This window comes from Hirundo rustica, chromosome 1, assembly GCF_015227805.2.
Source record: "Hirundo rustica isolate bHirRus1 chromosome 1, bHirRus1.pri.v3, whole genome shotgun sequence".
NCBI lineage: Eukaryota > Metazoa > Chordata > Aves > Passeriformes > Hirundinidae > Hirundo > Hirundo rustica.
In genome coordinates, this window is record NC_053450.1 from 80,024,903 (window position 1) to 80,039,108 (window position 14,206).

General features: G+C 34.4%; 1 protein-coding gene across 2 annotated transcripts in view; it reads right to left on the reverse strand.

Moving 5' to 3' along the window:
- Positions 1-13,821, reverse strand: part of CDH10 (cadherin 10) — a 96,099-nt gene extending 82,278 nt beyond the window's left edge. The window contains exon 1 of one of the 2 annotated variants that reach the window (XM_040068748.2): positions 13,762-13,821. The gene's annotated coding sequence lies outside the window, so the exon portion shown is untranslated. Of the gene's footprint in view, positions 1-13,350 lie in introns of both variants that reach the window. The other variant, XM_040068741.1, reaches the window with a different exon arrangement.
- Positions 13,822-14,206: the final 385 nt, after the last annotated feature.

Genomic DNA, 14,206 nt, shown 5'->3' on the forward strand with positions numbered 1-14,206 from the left:
GAACACACAGAAAGAAGCAGATTAACTCTGATTTAAATCTCTTTCAGGTTTATGTGTTTTTTTTTTTTGTTTTTTTTTTTTAAATAAATGGCAAGATAGACTAGTATGGTCTTTTCAAAAGTGCAAGATCTGTGAAGACCTTGTGGATAGCAATGTGGACTAACAAAAAAGAAGCAGGAGTGCCGATCATTATCACCATTCCTTTCTCATATAAATCAGTTGTCACAAACAGCTAAAGGGCTAGAGAAGAGCTATAGCCTGGTCTAAAACTATCATAAACACTTCTGGAATATCTGGAGATAAAGGTGTGTTGGTTTTTTTTCTTTGGCTGAGGAGAACTTAATTGAATACTGTTAGAGAGACACTTCTAGAGACATAAGGGTTTAGTTTCTCTGAAAATGTTTCTATCCTGCATAAGACATTGTGAGGCTACTAAAAATTATGGTTAAATAAGGGAAAAATATGTTTTAAAATTTCTTAAGGCTGGAAGTTTCTCTCCCATTTTTAAGGAACTACAATTCCTTTTGCCTTTTGCTTCTTGAATTCTCTTAACAATACTAAAAAAGTGACAGCTATCCCCATGACATTCTGTCACAGTGCTTTACATCAGAGCGGATGGATATAAATCCATTACAGGAAAACACATTTTTATTTCTGAAGCATGTTGATTTCATCACATAAGTCCAATAGGAGAAAATTTTAATTTTTGTTTTATTTATATATTCATACCTCAGACAGTTTAAACTATTTCTACACTGTAAAAGGTAGGGAAGGAAAACAAATGCTTTATTTCCAGATAATGTATCTGCTTCTCTGTTTATCTTCACAAGAAAATAACCAAGTTTACTTTGGCAATGGTAAGTTTAACCTAAGGCCAAAAATTACATATCAGTGTCACTACTTTTAATTTTGCAGTTCTTTTTTCTATTTAAATAGCCCTTCCCAGTTTGTCCTAAGAATTGCTAAGATCTCCGAAGGACAAAGTCATAGCTACAGATTCTGAATCAGACTGTTTCTGCAGGAGTCTGAAAAGATGGCACAGCTACATTGTGCATGTAAGAACAGCACTTATGATTGCCAGGAACCTGTGCTTTTGTGACCTTTATGTCTTGTTTAAAATTTCTGTAGGCTTGTGGGCCCTGAAACAAGTCAGTTATTTACTACTGTACAGCAGGATGATTTTTTTTTTTTCTTTCAGTGCCACAGCTTAGGCATGTGTTGCTTAGACTAACTGGTTGTCACACTAGATATAAATAATTCTGACAGTCAGGAGAACACACTAAACACACAACTTCCACAGATCAGCAATCAGCCTTATCTGACAGACTAACCCCAGAAAGAATTTTAGAAAGCATTTTTTCCTTTTGATCATCTAGACAAGTTCAGTGACAGACACTTTTCAGTCTCCCCTTTATACACAGGATCCAACAGTTTCCAGTATAAATAATGCATTTACCTACCTAAAATTCTAACTAAATTATGCACACAGGGATCGAAAGAGCAAAATCTACTGTTCAATAGGTGTAATTTGAAGAAAGGGAGTAAATAGAATTTTAAAACAGAGATGAGGAGATTCTAGCAATTTTTTTCAAAAACATATTCTGAAACTGTGCTCTACATATTTCCAGGCTTTTCTTAAGATAATCACAAAATCATTAACTTTTCACCTCCAGAAGCTCCACAAATAGGAAGAATCACTTCAATTGACCATGTTTCCTCTTCCCTCCCTAACTTCAAAGAAGACATTGATAGATTGAATAATTTCATCTTTCTAATACATTTTCCTAATCTACATATTCTTTTTATCCTTTAAATTGGTTTTACCTCCCTCTTATCCACCCAACACTGCAAATTTTCTTAATCTCATCTCATTGGAGACTTTCTCTTTGGTGGCTTATGACATGCTGCATCATCTTTCTATACCTGTGTTTGCTTTTTTGCCCATCTCATTCTGTGTGTTAGGTGAAGCATACTGCCTTAGCTGAAGCTTTTAGAAGAAAATACATTTTAAAAATGCCTTAAACCAAAAGATAAAAAAAAAAAAAAAACAAAATGCCAAAACATATAACACAATACTACTTTCCCCCTCTTTAATATTCTTTAAAATATTCTGTACTAAGTTTGTATTAAATGTAACAGAAAGAAAACTACACTGACATGCATAAACAAATGTATAGTAATCAAGATTAAGAAGATATAAGGTTGGTAAATACCTTTCTAGAAAACTTTTTAAGATTTAGTTTGTGAGGCCTTAAGCTTCACACTTCTGTCAGTGTTTCTATCTAAACTATGACATGTATTTAGATTTGTCATTCTTGTAAGGAAGTTCACCTCTTGTCAATTCACTGGAATGAGCAATAGCAACTCCTTCTTTTGTTAAGTCACCAATTTAATTTTTTAGCCTATTACAGGAGGCAGCTATAGAGAGAAGTATTCAAAAGAGTTTTACTGCAATGAGGAGGAAACAATCACATTATCACATACCTATATAAAACTGTTGAAATTCTGTATCTTATTACATTAATGTTATGATTCTTCTCTTCATTCTAGCTGATCGGCAAGGGAGTTTTACATCTAGCTAACCCTAATCAGTGAAATAACACAATCTCTAACCAATGAACATGAATACTTCACCTGTTGACTGACTTATCATAGTACACTGAACTTATAACAGTGGTACCTCAGCTAGTGATTGCTTACTAAAAATCACATTCTATTGACTAACATTTTAACATTTACCATGTAATTGCTAGAAAATATATCTTGAATTTTTATCCTTCTAATATTTTTATTTTCTGTACAAATATAGAAAGCATATAGTACACAGACAGTATTGGTAATGTGTACATAAAGTAATGGATTCATCTGACATTAAAAGAAAATGTGAGATCTCAAAACTGTTCTAATTTAGTACTAATTTTGATTGATAGTATTTCCTCCTTCAGCTGGGAGGATATAATAACTCACAAAGTAATAATCTGACATTGATTTTCAATAATTACAGTGTATCTGGATGTTGTTTGAACAAGACTATAATTTTTTTTTCAAGAATAAAAATATTCTTATTTTTGAAAGAATGACAACCCCCGCCTTAAGTCAAAGCAGGACAGATACCTCGATTCTCTTTCCAGCTCTTTCCAGAGAATAGTATATTTCCATCTTGAAACTGTCATCAGACTGGAAATTAGAGATAAGCAAGCAAATATGCACTACTGTATAGAAAACTCCTTCAGAAACCGAGCAAGAATGTGTTCTGTACTGATTGCAGATACCTACAAGCATTATCTTTAAAACCCCCAGGTATTAAGTTAGTATTTATTTAGTACAAAACCAAAACTACTCATTTTTCTGAATCCCAATGAAAATACCAGGAAAATATACAGCATTCCTCTGCTGTTCTTGCTCTTTTTTTTCGGATGCAGGTTAATATGAATTTTCCCAAGCCAAAACCAGAAAATAAAATGAAAAGCAAGAATGCTATCACAGACCCCGGCTTTCTGTTAAACATTACAGGATGCTGAAGTGAATATTGCCTTGAGCTAGCTAAGTATTAAAGTATTCTACAGAGATGTAATGCACTGCTACAATAAAAATATATTGGCAATTGCCTTGAACCAGTCAAGTATGCTACAGAGATCTAATGCAGCAGACTAAAAATCTATTTCTATGTGGTAATGACAGTCAGTTTTTGTGTGATTTCTCAAATCAATAATTATAGGCTCTTAAAGAGGAAGAAAACAAAACACCCCCCCCCCCCCAAAAAAAAAAAAAAATCTTTGTTCTAAGCATTATTGGTTTGTTATTTTACAGTCACTATTAATATTCATACATACATATCTATCATCAAAGCAAGGTACATTTTTGCGAAGCTTAGAAAATATGCGCTGAAAAGACTACCTCTTTGTTTCATATAATTAAACTCTTGCCACGAGATGGCACCAAAAGATTAAAAATATCTGCATTCCTAAGGTTCCCATCTGAAAAAGGGAACACTACAGGGAATCACACAGGAAATGTCTTCAATATTTGACTTTTAATTTGGTTAGCAAGTTTTGAATATCATTCTGCTTACTTTGACAAACTATTGAAATGTAGAGACTCACCACAGAGTTAATGGAGAAAAAAATTGTTATAGTAAAGCTTAAGTTTCCTACAAATTGCAAAGAACTAGCTGTGAACATTTAGAATTACATATTTCTTCTACAGGACAAGGAAGTAAAAAGCATATCCAGTATATTAACAAAAAATGAACAGACACAAGACAAAATAACTCTAAACCCATCACCAATGTATAGTTTCCCCTAAAGAAAGTTTATGAAACTTCAACAACTCATGCATTATGAATTATTCCTTTACTCCACTCAATTTTCCCTCATAAATGCAATTAAAAAAAAAAAAAAATAAAGTTGAGCTCACATTTAGTCAGCTCTGTAAAAAGCTGTGCGGTATATAATGTGAAAAGTGAAGAAACTCTGTTCCTAGCTTGTAGGATACGATATTGTCAATTGAATGCTTTTCTATTCCCACAGCAAAACCTCATCCTGTATGAAGAGTTTTACTGTACGACATGAACAGCTTGGAGTGGACTAACTGCATAAAACCAAACCAAAACCAAACCCCATAGCCCCACATAGGACAAAAAAAATTGAAACCATTATCACTTCACTAGCAATTATTTCATATAACACATTTATCTATTAAAATTCCAGCAAAACTGTTATCAAAAAACATTTCATAACCTCCAACCAGAAAGAGACCAAGCATCTCAGGAAATAAAACTATAAATTCCTCAGCAAATTTCATGTCACTATATCTTTTTCCTTAGAGGAATATATATATATGTGTGTGTGTGTGTGTGTGTGTGTGTATGTATGTATGTATATGTATATGTATATGGAATATGTTATTGTCAGTATTGTCCTGATCTTCATCACCAGAATTTCTGATTGTACAGGAACATATTAAGCTATCTTTAAACATTATTTTCTGCACATCACTTCATCTTAGCTCACATATTTTAAATTACTAATGGATTACCCTTGAGAAGTCAGTGCTTGATTAAACATTTGAATCATTGAGATAAATTCTGTTTACTTAGATAGTATTCTCTTTTTGCTATCATCATACCATTTTGACATCACCTTTTTTTTTTTTTTTTTTTCATTTTATTTTCCTCATAGCTAATATCCCCATTTTAATCCACTATAATGAAAACTAAATAGCTTCTAAACTTGTTCAGGAATTAGTTTTTTAGTGCCAAGGCATCATGGTTTTTTTTGTTTGTTTGTTTGTTTTTTTTTTTTTTTTTTTCAGAAGGATTTTAATATACTAGAACTAGAAAGGGGCCTCCAGCCAGCATACTCAGTGTAACAAGGAACCCGTCACATCACTAAAAGGACCTGATAGTCATGGATACCTGTAAGGCAAAACCACCTGGGTGCTTTCCCAGAGATTCAGCTGGAACCATTTAACTGGCAGCTGTGGGACTCATCCACCTAGGCTGCTATTATCCCATTAGCCCTGACTTTCACAGCCTGTCCAAGAGGCACAACAACCTCAAACCCCACGTGCACAAGCACTTACTGGTTGGATCTTGATGGCGGAAGCCATGGAGAAAGGAAATGGCAGGTATTTTCTCTCTTGAATGTACACAACCTGAAATTTAACAAGTACTCACTGGTCTGTTAACATAGGGGTTAACATAGGGGTCCTGTAATTTAGAAGGCTGAACTACTTTGATCTTTACCATTGTTTTTTAATTCCAGCTAAATGGTTGTTGTTAAAAGTGAAAATCTAAAAGCTCATTTGTAAGTTCTGAGCTAAGGCACAATATAGCAAATACCATTTAAATCCCTGGAAGCAGTGAAATAATATTTTACAAAAAGTTTACATCATGTTCTAGATCATATTTTCATTATGAGTACAGATGCTATATTCTGCTATTAAAAAATAAAAATCTTCTCATTTCATTGCTTAAATAATTGGTTTCTCCTTCATTGTCACAGAATTTTAGGCATCCAGTTTAGAATTTCTCAAGCCTAGTTACCTTTTTTAGTCACATTATAGATTCTTAAATTCTCTAGAAGATTTATGCACATCAAAATTTTAATGGAATTATTAATATAATGCACTGGGTCTTATTTCTTTTTCCTTTTCTAATTCTCATAATTCTGACCTCAAATAAAAACCTGGAGAAAACCAATCACAGTTAGGATATATTCACAGATAGCACATGTGTTTCAGAGTGATTCAGATGCCTTGAAAGAAGAAAGTTATGATTTTGTCTTAATTTGCCATAATGTAAAAATATTCCACATATGTATTTAAATTTTAGAGACGTTTATTCGGGTGATAAGAATAGTTAAAGACTCTCTAAATAATATAAACTAATAAAGAAACAACAACAAAAAACCCACAAACATTTCCACCTTAAGAAAGGTTTTCTCAAATTAATTGGATTAATCAGGATACTATTTGGTTTGAAATCACTTAAGAAGGGAAATTTGAAGGAGTACTATAAGCTATTTTATAAAGGAGTACTATTAGAGGAGGAAATCCATCTATCTCTGTCTGTTCACATTCCATTCAGTTGTGACTACCAGAAAAAAAAGTAATTCCAGTAAACCATAGCACAATTATTTTTAACCTTTTAATCAGAAACTTAATAAAATGCTCCCAAGCCATGGAGAGAACCAAACGCACCTAACATGTCTGCGATTCTTCACCCGTTCTAATCAAGATGCCAGCTTCACTGCTATCTTCACCATGAGCACCATACTCTCACTCAAGGAAATGAGCACATCTCTGCATGCTAATGTCAGAAAGTAACCTTTGTCCAACAAAGGAGAAAAAAAAATCACACTTCCCTAATATGGTTCTCATGATAGTGTTCTACATCCCGCTCTTTTAATGACACTACATATTTCTGCCAAAAGCCTGTGGAAACTATTCATGAGAGAAACAGAATTAGAAGACAAAAATACTATTTAAAACCTGGCCATGGGAAGTGGGAAGCAGAAGTTTATTTAGGGAACTTGGATGTAATATGCTTAAGTAGATCTTAAAATGTATTTCATGTCATAATGAAATGTCTTACTTCTGCAATCTCAGAAGGAAGGATTTTTTGGTGGTTTTTTGTTTGTTTGTTTGTTTTTGACTTGGCTGCAAAGTAATTAGGTGTACCCCATTAACCCATTCATAAATTGAGGTCTACACTATTACCACTTAATACAAGACTATTCTGATTAACAGCACTTTTATTTTTTAGGAGGAAGTGAGGAGAGCAGGCTCTGTATATGCCACAGAATCAAAATTATAATGCATGAGAAAAGAATATAGCATGCAACGGTATTGACATGTAAAATCTCTCTCCCATACTAAATGAAAGAAGACAAAAATTAAAAAAGTATCTGTACTCATAATGAAAATATGATCTATAGTATGATGTAAACTTTTTGTAAAAGATTATCTGCATAATTTGTTATTAAAATTTATTCTTACATGTGGAAAGGAAGTAAGAACTGAAATATTGTCATTCTCTTGCTTCAATTCATCATGTTTGGGGATTTCTCATGTCAAACATATTCAGGGTTGTGGTTTTTTGTTTTTGTTTTTGTTTTTTTTTCCTCCCCTATTCTTTCTATTTTTCTTGGGTTTTGTCCTGCAATTACTTCTAAAAACTGAAAGACCAGATCATCTTCTGAATAATCATTCTGAATAATCGCAACATTTAAAAAACAAACAAGCAAATATACACCCAACATTAGCTTAAGAATTGAATCTTACTAATCAAATTTGCACATGTAAGCTTTTAGTAAATTTATTACCTATAATTTTCATGATATTTCAATGATATTTTATCATGGAGTCATAAGAAGGGTGGGGTTGGAAGGGACCTGAAAGATCTTCAGCATCATGTAGATCCAAGCCCCTCCTACTATGAGCAGGGATGACACCCACTAGTGTGGATATCCACAGCTACACTTCAGCAACTTGTTCCAGTGCCTCACTACTCTACGAGCAAAGAATTTCTTCCTAATATCTAATCTAAATGTCTACTTTTAATTAATTGTCTGCTGACACAGAGATAAAATGGATGAGCATTTATGGTTCCCAGTTACAAGCACCATGGTAAAGGCATCAGGAAAATGACAGGTCACTATTTCAAAGAGAGAGGAATTGATACACTTATGGGATAATTTTTCTTGGAATTCTTAGAAGCAGAATAAACTTAACCATCCTCCCTCTATTGTCAGAAATTACACATACTTTGGGTTCTTGTATCTTTTCTCACTCTCATTTAAAAACTCATAGATTTACTCCAGGTATTTTGCCTTTGGTGTAAAATATGAAACGCTCAGAAACTCTCTCGATTAAGGCCATGATACTTAGAGGAACTAATGACAGAATACATAGCTTCTAAGTTTCCTAAATACAGGTATGTCTCTGTTTTATTTGTGCTTGCTATTAGGAGAGTATGACAATTAGTAAGATAATTTTTGCATACATTAAATAGATGGAAATATTTGAACTACTGAAGTGTGGTAGACACATGCATGCAATAAAAAGTTCAGTTTTATGCATTTATTTTATGTGAGTTTGGGAGAAGAAAAATTAAGAGACCTCTGGGACACTGCATTTTGAGTCTTGCTAATAGTGTTGCAAATTATATCGATATATATTCTTCATGTTAAAAAAATCTGAATATTATAGCATTGCAGAGCTCACGAGGATTGCAGTCACCTTGAAGGATCGTGCTCTGGTCTGGTTAAGAGGTGGTATGTCATGTTCCTTACGTTGTAACACAAAATATTGCAATAGGGTGATACAATAAACCCAATCTGTAGGTGATGGAATATAAACAGTAAAATATACATGTACATACATTCATATACATCATACCATATATGGTTCTTCATGAGAAAATATTTGATGAGGGATTGTTTTGGTTTTTTTAGAAAACAGACAAATACAGTTGTAGCTTTTGACCAAGAGAATTCTGGAAACATCTATTTTCAAGTAATTTTTTGAATAATTTCCTTTACATAAACACACATACATTCTCTCTTCATTACATGATCCCCTACTGTTTTAAATAGGGTTCAATATTCACTTTGAGTTACAATTAAGAGTTGCCATAATAAAGTTACAAATAAAAACATCATGTGAAGAATGATGTACATGTGGGAAAAATATTAAAAAGGACACCTCCCATGTTGCTTTTCATTACACTCAATTAACTTCCTACATCATTGTATTTCCCTGATGCAGCCTGTTGGTGCATGGTACACACTTCCAGATAGCAGACTTGAGTTTATATCCCAGAGCAGATGCCCTGTGACAAGCTAGGAAGCACCTCTGAGATGCTATTAGACCTTTATTCCTCCTGCTGGACACACTTCCTTAACATCAAAAATGATAAACATAATCTATTTCATCTAAGTTAATAAAGACAAGAAATGGTAGTGGGACTTGCAGAAAAAGTCGAGTAATAAAAAGCTGAATTAAATTAAGAAATAAATTTTACAGTATTCTGCTACCTAGAATGCAAGCCCTGTTTAAGATAAAGGTTGTCCCTGTTTTACCTCAACTGTAAACACACACACACACACATTTGAGGTAACTGTCTCTGACATTTAATAATCAGGAAGACTGCATACAAAAACGAAATGTGCAAAGGGCTGCAACGGGCAATTTTTTGCCAGACTGCCCACATATTAAAAAATAGACTGACAGGCCAGTAGAGAGAACATATAAGCTAAATAGCCTTTGGTTGGGTGGTGCTCTGGTTTCCCACCAGACGAAAACAGAGAAAAAAGTGTTCAGGTTCAGCTGATTTTTTTATTATTATTATTCCTGTATGCAATAATGCAGCCTGGTAACTATAATATACACAGCTCCCAGAGATGATGATTTTTTTTTTTTTTTCTTTTTTCTTTTTTTCTATTGCTCTCTTATAGAGTCATTAATCCTCAGAAATAGACAAGTTATGGAAGTCATCATGCCAGGGATTCAAAGCTGAAGAGATGTGAATCCAGGAAGCAAAAACCAGGCAACTTTTAATAGAGGAGTTCCTCTTGGCCTAAAGAGAGATTTGGAGAGTATTTAGAGCTCAGAATACCATTGCTGCTTCTTTTCTTTCTTTTTGCTTTTAGGTTTTTCCAGAAGTTAGACAATAGAGGAATTAGGGTTTTTTTTTTCCCAAAAAGCAAGTGTTCACATTAGTAGATCTGAAAGTGCAGGATGTGCAGCAAGTGTGCTTTTTAATCCTCTAATGTTTCAGTGAACTGTCCCTTTAGAGTCTGTGAGCTTTCATTGATAGGTTACATACTATTCAGAGCAAATGAAAGTGTGGTATGGTGTGGCATCCTTTCGTGCAGTGAAGTCACTGCACACTTCATAATGTTTTATTTAGGCATATTTAAACTGCTCATGAGAAGATGGTTTTTATTTTTCTAATTTCAGTTTTCCTCCTTTACAATAAACGATGTATCAAATATTATGTTAGTAAAAAGCCCATAGCAAATTCAGTGGTAATACAGAACAAATACTCATGTGGTTCCCTGAAGTCACTCACAAAACGTTCCTTACACCCTTACATTCTGCCCCAATAATCAGTGGTTTTCTTCTATTTCTGTCAGTCATATAATTAATAATAATGTCAAAGAATTAGCCATGGAGCAGGTTTTTCAAATCTATGAAGGACATATTGTGAAGTCCAGTTAAAACTCCATGATGTAAAAAACATGATTTCAGGTGATAATAATGAATGAAATAAAAATAATATTACCATAACCCCATATTCACCCCATTCCTGCTAGTCAACAATAGTTCAATCTTACTTTGACCCCCTGTACCAGTGCTGCAACCTAGTGGTATAAAATTATACTCCTTGTCAATCAGCCTATAAGTATAGTTAACAGACCTAAAAAGAAATCACTTGCACAGAATTACCCAGATGAGACAGGCTCTATTTCACTCATTTCTTTCCTTGGGAAATCACGTTGAGATCAGGAAATTGCTCTCTCACAATCAGAGGCAGATATTATCCTCAAATTAACCTTTTCTGACTTTTACATTTAATTATTTAACAAGGAACTTAGCTGAAATGTGTATACTGCTTTGCATGTCTAGATGTGTATTTTATTATTCTGTCTATACATTTAATTAGTTCTATGCTCATTTGCCTTCACATATAACATTTTTCTGCATTTTTCAAGTACTGCTAAGCACAGAAAAGAACAGTAGCCACAGTGTCTACTGTGAGCACATTTCAGTATTTCATCATTCTTCACAGATCCTTTGTCTATTGAGAACATGCAAGTGTGAAGTTTTAGTGTCTCTATACTCATTTATTCTAATGCAAAGCCAAAAAGATAATTGAGGAATATATAGGATTCTACATAGTCTTTTAAAGATGTATTTTGCTATTTTCTTTTCCACAAACAGTTTAAAGCATTATAAATATAAATAGTTGGGAAGATAAATAGCCAAGACATATTTTCCAATGCTACCCAAAGTTAACAAAAAAATCAAATAATCAGGATCAGTTTTCAGCTTAAATATATGCATTATAATCAACACTCTTCAGACATTTCAGTGTTCCTATTTAAGTATACAACATCATCTTGACACCACACATAAAAGACCACAGACATAAACTGAAATTAATAGGAACTGCTGCAGAAATTACCTATTCATTCAAACTTTTATATAACAAAGCATATAAAAATATGAGAAGACTCCCTCAGGCCCAAACTAGAGTAAGGGTTGATAATCCAAGTATTCCTCTCTTGACATAAATCCATATTGACCCTAAATAGCTGGTTTTCATCAACATTTGAGGAAGATAACCTGTTTCCTTCTTGCATTCCTTAGCTCCCTAAGTTCCTTCTTTAATTTCATCCTCTAAGAGTAGACTGCTATTACATTCAAAAGGTAAGCAATTAATATAAAAGTTTGTGTAGCTGCAAAAATCTCAACAAATCCTAGTACCAGACTTGTAATTTTCCCAGTAAATGGCATGTGTGAAAAGGATTTGGATATTTAGAAGTGTGTTCCAGTCTCCCACTCCCCACTTTTCCCCTCCAGTAATATCACCATGTAAATTTAGTCTACTACCTTTAAAAGAAGAAGAAAAGAAGAAGAAGAAGAAGAAAAAAAAAAAAAAAAAAAAAAAAAAGACACTTTTTTACAAACCCTGCTTCCTCACACCGTGCACACACTCACACATGCATCCACACATACATGCACAACAAGTTGTATAATTAAAAAAATACCTTCAAAGCAACAGGAGTGCTGTTGGGATAATACAGAGGCTTTTAGTGAAATGAAAGGCAAAGATTATAGGCTACAGCTCCATTTGTGTGGAAGCAACAGAGATGATAGGTCCATTTTAAAATGCTGGTTGCTATTTGTCACTGATTGCACGTGTAGATGCATTCTCCTAAGCTGAAGGGCTGTTAGATTTTTACAGCTGCAACTAGTATGTACAGTATGAGCCTATTGAAAATTTCTTATGCAGCTGACAATGCCATCAATAGTAGTTGGGAGCATGGATTTAGATTTGTATTGTGCTGAATTAATTTAACACTGCATCAAATATGGATTTTATTGCAGCAGTGACAAGAAATGCTCACACAGGTATAGACTGAATTTTTCCTCCCTTCTACCCCCTGGTTTTCCCTTCTCCCTCCACTCCCCCTTTACTGAAATGTCAAACCAGGCAATTTTTTTCCCCTATCTGTGTGCATATGGCTCTGTACAGATATTTGAAATATTGTATCTATCCACTCTGCTATCCCTCTCCACAGGGATTTCCTTCATAAGAAGCATTTTCTGTGAGTGTGGATAATTATTCTGAAATTCAATCCAGGGCAGAACGATTAGCAGTGAAAGCTGCAACAGACTTGCACAGGTATAAAGAAAGTGAGGGCACATATGTGCATCTTTCATGCTATGTTCATAACTGTTACACTATGAAACATTGTGCTTTCTTCAATTCAATTAGACTTGTTCCCCTCATACTGAATTTGCAAGAACTGACTATAGATGGAAACTGCTGCTCAAGAGACAGCCTGCTTACTGGGAGAAGAAAAAAAAAAAAAAAAAAAAAAAAAAAAAAATCTTAGTGTTTCAATCCTAAACACATATGATGATATCGGTTTACTTTGAGGAGAGAATGCACAGCAGTTATTTCCTATCCCTTGTCTCATTACTCCTGACTCATATTTATAAAATGCAAAAAGTTGTATAAGGTAAAACAAATAGACGAATTGCATTAAACAACATACTGCTCTAACAGAATAACTGTAATAATACAAACAGAAAGAAAATAAGAAAGGTTCCTACCTTTTGCTGAGAAAGTGAAGTAGTGTCCACCCCAACCCAACAGAAAATCGAGCTATAAGAGTCCTTTTTTGGGGGTCAGTTTCCTCCTGTTATTTTTTAAGACTGATCCTACTTGGATCTAACTCAGGCTTTTTCTCCCAGCGTCACTTAACTCTGGACAGTCCGGAACCAAAGCTAAGGGGGAGCTCTCCCTCCGACTGGCGTTCATTCAGAGCTTCTGATTTACGGGAAGAAAAAAAAAAAAAAAAAGGCACCAAAAAACCCCCACACCACCACCAAAAGCCAAGACGCAGCACCACAGGCACACACAGACGCAGCGTGCACAGGCTCTCTCACACACGCACACCTCTCACGTTCCCTTCTCGGAGGGCAGCGGGAGCCAGGCGCTGCTGCTGGAGCCGCAGCACTTACCCTGGGAAGATTGGAGCCCGGGGAAGTGCAGTCTTCCCGAGCACACAGTGATTTGCAAGTGAATGCGGTGGGAGGGTACAGCAAACGGAAAGCTTTTTTTTTTTTTTTTTTTTTTTTGTGAAAGCCTGTCGCCCTCCCTTCGCTGCCAGAATGGTTCTCTGGTTTGGAAGGCTAAGCCTCATCTGCTTAGCTTGTCGTAATAATGAACACTGAAAACACCCCCACTTTTTGTGGTGTGTTTTTCTTCATTAAATGTAACCACTTCATTGTATCACCAGTGGTCTTACAACACTGTTTATAAAAGATATATCTATTTTTAAAAATAGCATGCTGTCAAGTTAAAGGAAAACCTTTCAGGGCTGAGATGAAACCAGGGAGTAATTATTTTCTTCACTGAACTGCTTTTTCTATTATATTAGTAACAGTTTTCTTCACACTTCACTAT